At 46.4% G+C, this 6,357-nt stretch overlaps 1 pseudogene across 1 annotated transcript; it reads left to right on the top strand.

The window, feature by feature from the left end:
• The first annotated feature begins 457 nt into the window (after positions 1–457).
• Positions 458–1,948, top strand: LOC110335274 (annotated as a pseudogene). The gene has a single exon (XR_002381152.2). The product of XR_002381152.2 is annotated as a transcription factor EB pseudogene (transcript).
• Positions 1,949–6,357: the final 4,409 nt, after the last annotated feature.

Here is a 6,357-nt window from a genome sequence, read left to right as displayed (position 1 = left end):
GAACAGGTAAAGCAAAAACTGCTTTTTTTTTTTTTTTTAATTAAAAATTTCAAGTTATATTTACTTATTTGTTTGTGTATGATGGTCAGAGGACAACTAACAGGAATCAATCCTTTCCTTTGCCACGTGGACCTCAGGGGCTGAACTCAAGGTCTTTGACTTCAAGGTGAGCACTTCTTCCAGCTGAGCTAACTTTTCCACCCATAAAGCAAAACTTTCTATGAGATTGGGACAGCCATGACTTTCAGAAATGGAATAAAGAAAAGTACAGACTCAGGATGTGGATGTGACAGCGAGGGGTCAGTGTTTGCCTCTGGTCTAGAACTCAGGGAACTTGGGTTCATAGCTCAGCTCGCTCAGTGGTCTTGGGCAAATCCCTTCTGCCCGGGACTCAGTTTCTCCTTGTGCACAACGGGAGCAACCGTACTTACGCCAGCCGGCGTTTAAAGACTACGAAGATGATGAATACTTCATGGGCCTGTCTCCCCTTGACTACAGGGAGCCCGAACCAACAGCTGCCATGGTGTCACGCATCGGGCTGCGCATGCAGCTCATGTGGGAGCAGGCACAGCAGGAGGAGCAGCGAGAGCACATGCAGCAGCAGGCCGTCATGCATTACATGCAGCAGAAGCAGCAGCAGCTGGGAGGCCCCCCCACCCCAGCCATCAACACCCCGGTCCACTTCCAGTTGCCCCTGCCTGTGCCTGGGGAGGTGCTGAAGGTGCAGTCTTACCTGGAGAACCCCACCTCCTACCACCTGCAACAGTCCCAGCATCAGAAGGTTCGGGAGTATCTGTCCGAGACCTACGGGAACAAGTTTGCTGCCCACGTGAGCCCAGCCCAAGGCTCCCTGAAGCCTGTCCCAGCAGCATCCCCTGGGGTGCGGGCTGGACACGTACTGTCCACCTCGGCTGGCAACCGTGCTCCCAACAGTCCCATGGCCATGCTGAATATCTATCAGCTCCAACCCTGAGAAAGAGTTTGATGATGTCATCGACAATATTATGCGCCTGGACAGTGTGCTGGACTACATCAACCCCGAAATGCAGATGCCTAACACGCTGCCCCTGTCTAGCAGCCACCTAAACGTGTACAGCGGTGACCCCCAGGTCACAGCCTCCATGGTGGGTGTCACCAGCAGCTCTTGCCCTGCCGACCTGCCGACCTGACTCAGAAGCGAGAACTAACAGATGCTGAGAGCCAGGCCCTGGCCAAAGAGCCGCAGAAGACAATCACATCCTAATTGAGAGAAGCCGCAGTTTCAACATCAATGACCCGATCAAGGAGCTGGGAATGCTGATCCCCAAGGCCAACGACCTGGACGTGCGCTGGAACAAGGGCACCATCCTCAAGGCCTCTGTGGATTACATCCGGAGGATGCAGAAGGACCTGCAGAAGTCCGGGGAGCTGGAAAGCCACTCCGGGCACCTGGAGATGACTAACAAGCAGCTCTGGCTCCGCATCCAGGAGCTGGATATGCAGGCCTGCTTGCACGGCCTCCCCACCACCTCGCCATGGGGTGTGAATATGGCTAAGCTGGCCCAGCAGGTGGTGAAGCAAGAACTGCCCAGTGAAGATGGCCCAGGAGAGGCCCTGATGCTGGGGCCTGAGGCCCCTGATCCTGAGCAGATGCCAGCTCTCCCTCCCCAGGCTCCGCTGCCCTTGGCTGCCCAGCCACAGTCTCCATTTCATCACCTGGACTTCAGCCATGGCCTGAGCTTTGGGGGTGGGGGGCGACGAGAGGCCCACAGGTTACCCCGATCCCCTGGGGACAGAGCATAGCTCCCCATTCCCCAACCTATCCAAGAAGGATCTGGACTTAATGCTCCTAGATGACTCCCTGCTCCCCCTGGCCTCTGTTCCCCTCTTTTCTACCATGTCTCCTGAGACCTCCAAGGTCAGCAGCCGCAGGAGCAGCTTCAGCATGGAGGAGAGTGACGTTCTGTGACCCTGGCTGCCCCGTGCCAAGGAGCACGGGGGCTGGGAGGATTGAGTAGAGCCCTCCCATCCTTCAGGCTGCACTCGGTGTGAAGTAGCCGCCTACCCTGCCTCTCTCCTTCCCCTTGGCTGCTCCCCTCCCACCCTGTTTGGACTTAGTGCCTGCCTGGCAGCCTATGGGGCTGGAGGAGCCCTCCCCCTTGGCTTCGGGCCCCCTCCCCTGGCGGCAGTACTATGACTATGATGGGGAAGAACAGGGGTGAGGCAGAAGAGAAATAAGAAGAAACCCTGCAAGGGGAGCCCCTCTCCTGAGCCTGGGCTCTCCTGTGAAGGACATTTTGGAGAAGGAGGTACAAGTACCTCTGAGGCAGCAGCTGGTCTGGGGGTGCCCAGGCCTGCCTTCCTGGGACTAGATGGCAGCTCAGCCTGAACACCCCCACAAGTGGGGCATCCACCCCCATTTGGTGCTAACAGCTCTCCCCTGGTGGTATGAAGGTGGGGTGGCCAGAAGAGGAGTCTGGGTTCAGGGTGGCAAGCACCCCCACTCCCCAGACCTCCCACTTTGTGCCTTTAGTAAACACTGTGCTTTGTTTAAAGAAAGAAAGAAAGAAAGAAAGAAAGAAAGAAAGAAAGAAAGAAAGAAAGAAAGAAAGAAAGGAAAGAAAGAAAGGAAGAAAGGAAGAAAGAAAGAAAAATACAAACCACCTATTGGGTATGTCAAGCCCTTCTATTCTGTCTCAACACTGAAGCTCCTCAAACCACAGTGTAACTTTATGCTATGTATGTACCATGTGCATATAAGCATGCCTACATGATAAAATAATATTTATCTTAATTTTTTTCTAAGTGAGCTAGGGCTTGAAGGACACATGAGGAAACATAGGCCTTGTCCCTATTTATAGCCGGACGGATCATATACAGGAAAGTGCTTTATAAGTAGTAATGTGACTGGAGAGAAAGACAGAGACAAGAGATCAAGAGATGTGCCTTTTTGAATCATGGTCCTTGGAGTAGTAAGGACTGTGGAACTACCAACCAAAGGAAAGAAAGCACTTTGGACTGGAATTGATTGGTAATGCCTGCTGTGTGTGTGTGTGTGTGTGTGTGTGTGTGTGTGTGTGTGTGTGTGTGAAAGTGGGTAGTGGATCTGTTGTGCAGGAGTTGCTGTTGGTGGGTATGAGCCATTGGACCTGAGTGCTAGAAACCTAACTCAGGTCCCCTGGACAAATAGCACTCACTTTTAACTGCTCAACAATTTTTCCAGCCCTTCAAAAATATTTTTTAATGGTGGCAAGATTACAGGTTAGCTGGGTTTGTTGAGTTGGGGATTTTGGTGAAATATGCAGAGAAAAATGTCCTAGAAACAATGCAAAATGTGGGCCTGGAGACTTAGGTCAGAGTGGGCATTGTAGGCTTAGTATGGAATCTTTAGTATGGAATGGAAGTCTAAAAGTGAGAGCCATGGTTTATCAAGGAAAGGACCCAGAAGGAAAACATCATTGGTTCATGGCTGAGCCTTGGAGAATGTCTCTAATCACAGGGTCGAAAGAAGATCTCTGCCTTGCCCTCACTGCGTGATTGACTGAGGTCTGTAGTAGAAGAAACTAGCAAGATAATTTTGTGTATTATCTTTCCTCTGGGCTGATCATAGATAAGAAGAGAAGTATATTTCCTATCAGAGAAGAGGTGACTTATAAAGTATGGGCTGGAGAAATTTTAATACGCCTATGAAAATCCATGATAAGCAAACAGTCATCGGCATGAATGTCTAGACCTGTTCAAATAGGTCAGGATGGAGCCTGTGCAATCCACTGCCTTTTCCTTACTATTTATGGCATAGGCCTGTGGCAGAACACTGCCCCTGGGACAGCCTAGGATGCAGACAGCAGCCCAAGTCACCATATCTCACTGATCTAGTCACACCATGACTTCACCATGTTGCCTCAGGGATGAGACACAGTTGGACTTGCTATTTTTTTTTTTTTTTGAATGAATGAACCCCTCCTCACCTCAAACTATAGGATCTGCTTTTCCTCCTCCCAGTCCTTTGTTTTTTTGACTAACCACTCACTCCCTTCAAGTCATCCCTTGGTTCTCCAGAGATAATTCTGCCTTTGTGTCTTTAACCTCCGCAGGGTGCTGTAGTAAGTAAGGAAAATCACACCCAATCATATGTTACCAACATGGGAAGGATAATAGAAGATGTTTCCTAGAATTCATTTGTTCATCCATTTAACAAACATTTATTGAGTGACTATTATGTTGGCTGGCATTTTGTTATGCCTTAGCAGTACAGCAGTGAATAAATGACATTTCCAAGATTCATGAAATGTGTTGACAAAGTTTATGTAATAAGAAAGTAGTAAATAAGAATAACACATAGGAGGGAGTGTTCTGACCCAGGGACTCAGGTCACATTACCATTTTCTCTCTGGTGTCTCTCTAAGGTGTCCCTTCAGGGGAGCAAAGGGAACAGAGCTTCTAGGACAGGGTCCTAAGGGCCTACATCTGCAGCCAGGAGGTGGGGCTGTTCTGCAGTCCTTTGTGCACTGGTCTTTCCAGGAGAGAGCTGGTCTCCCAGGAGTGCTGACACAGGCTAACAGATTCACAGAAGGAACAAGCTCCAGCTAGAGACAGCAAGAATATCTAACACCAGAGATTACCAGATGGCAAAACATAAGAATCTTACCAACAGAAACCAAGACTACATGGCATCATCAGAACCCAGTAGTCCCACCACAGTGAGTCCTGTATACCCCAACACATCAGAAAAGCAAGATTCGGATTTAAAATCGTATCTCACGATGCTGGTAGAGGATTTTAAGAAGGACATTAATAACTCTCTTAAAGAAATACAGGAGAGCCAGACAGTGGTGGCACACACCTTTAATCCCAGCACTTAGGAGGCAGAGGCAGGCAGATTACTTAGTTCAAGGCCAGCCAAGTCTACAGAGTAAGTTCCAGAACAGCTAGGGCTACACAGAGAACCCTGTCTCCAAAAAAAGAAAAGAAAAGAAAAAAAGAAAGAAAGAAAGAAAGAAAGAAAGAAAGAAAGAAAGAAAGAAAGAAAGAAAGAAAAGAAATACAGGAGAACACAGCTAAAAAGGTAGAAGTCCTTAAAGAGGAAACATAAAATTCCCTTAAAGAATTACAGGAAAACAAAACAAAACAGGTGAAGGAATTGAACAAAACAATCCAAGATCTAAAATTGGAAGTAGAAACAATAAAGAAAACCCAAAGGGAGACAACTCTGGAGATAGAAATCCTAGAAAAGAAATCAGGAGCCATAGATGCAAGAATAGCCAACAGAATACAAGAGAAGGAAGAAAGAATATTGGGTGCAGAAGATTCCATAGAAAACATGGACACAACAATCAAAGAAAATGCAAAATGCAAAAAGATCCTAACTCAAAACATCCAGGAAATCCAGGACACAATGAGAAGATCAAACCTAAGGATAATAGGTATAGATGAGAATGAAGATTCCCAACTTAAAGGGCCAGTAAATATCTTCAACAAAATTATAGAAGAAAACTTTCCTAACCTAAAGAAAAAGAAGCCCATAAACATACAAGAAGCCTACAGAACTCCAAATAGACTGGAGCAGGAAAGAAATTCCTCCTGACACATAATAATCAAAACACCAAAAGCACCAAACAAAGAAAGAATTTTAAAACAGTAAGGGAAAAAAGTCAAGTAAACACATAAAGGCAGGCCTATCAGAATTACACCAGACTTCTCACCAGAATCTATGAAGGCTAAAAGATCTTGGGAAGATGTCATATAGACCCTAAGAGAAGACAAATGCCAGCCCAGGCTACTACTATATGCAGCAAAACTCTCAATTATCATAGATGGAGAAACCAAAGTATTCCATGACAAAACCAAATTCATACAATATCTTTCTACAAATCCAGCCCTTCAAAGGATAATAAAGGGAAAACTCCAACACAAGGAGGGAAATTATGCCCTAGAAAAAGCAAGAAAGTAATTCTTCAACAAACCTAAAAGAAGATAGCCGCAAGAACAGAATCCCAACTCTAACATCAAAAATAACAGGAAGCAACAATGACTTTTTCTTAATATCTCTTAATATCAATGGACCCAATCCCCAATAAAAAGACATAGACTAACAGATTGGCTNCATAAACAGGACCCAACATTTTGCTGTATACAGGAAACCCACCTCAGGGACAAAGACAGACACTACCCCAGAGTAAAAGGCTGAAAAATAATTTTCCAAGCAAATGGTTCCAAGAAACAAGCTGAAGTAGCCATTCTTAAATCGATTTTCAAACTAAAGTTATAAAAAAAGACAAGGAGGGGCACTTTATACTCATCAAAGGTTAAGTCTACCAAGATGAATTCTCAATTATGAACATCTGTACTCCAAATGCAAGAGCATCCACATTCATTAAA

Source organism: Mus pahari, chromosome 17 (genome assembly GCF_900095145.1).
Source record: "Mus pahari chromosome 17, PAHARI_EIJ_v1.1, whole genome shotgun sequence".
NCBI lineage: Eukaryota > Metazoa > Chordata > Mammalia > Rodentia > Muridae > Mus > Mus pahari.
Note: the sequence above shows the minus strand (reverse complement) of the source record. Positions and strands in the feature narration are given on the sequence as shown.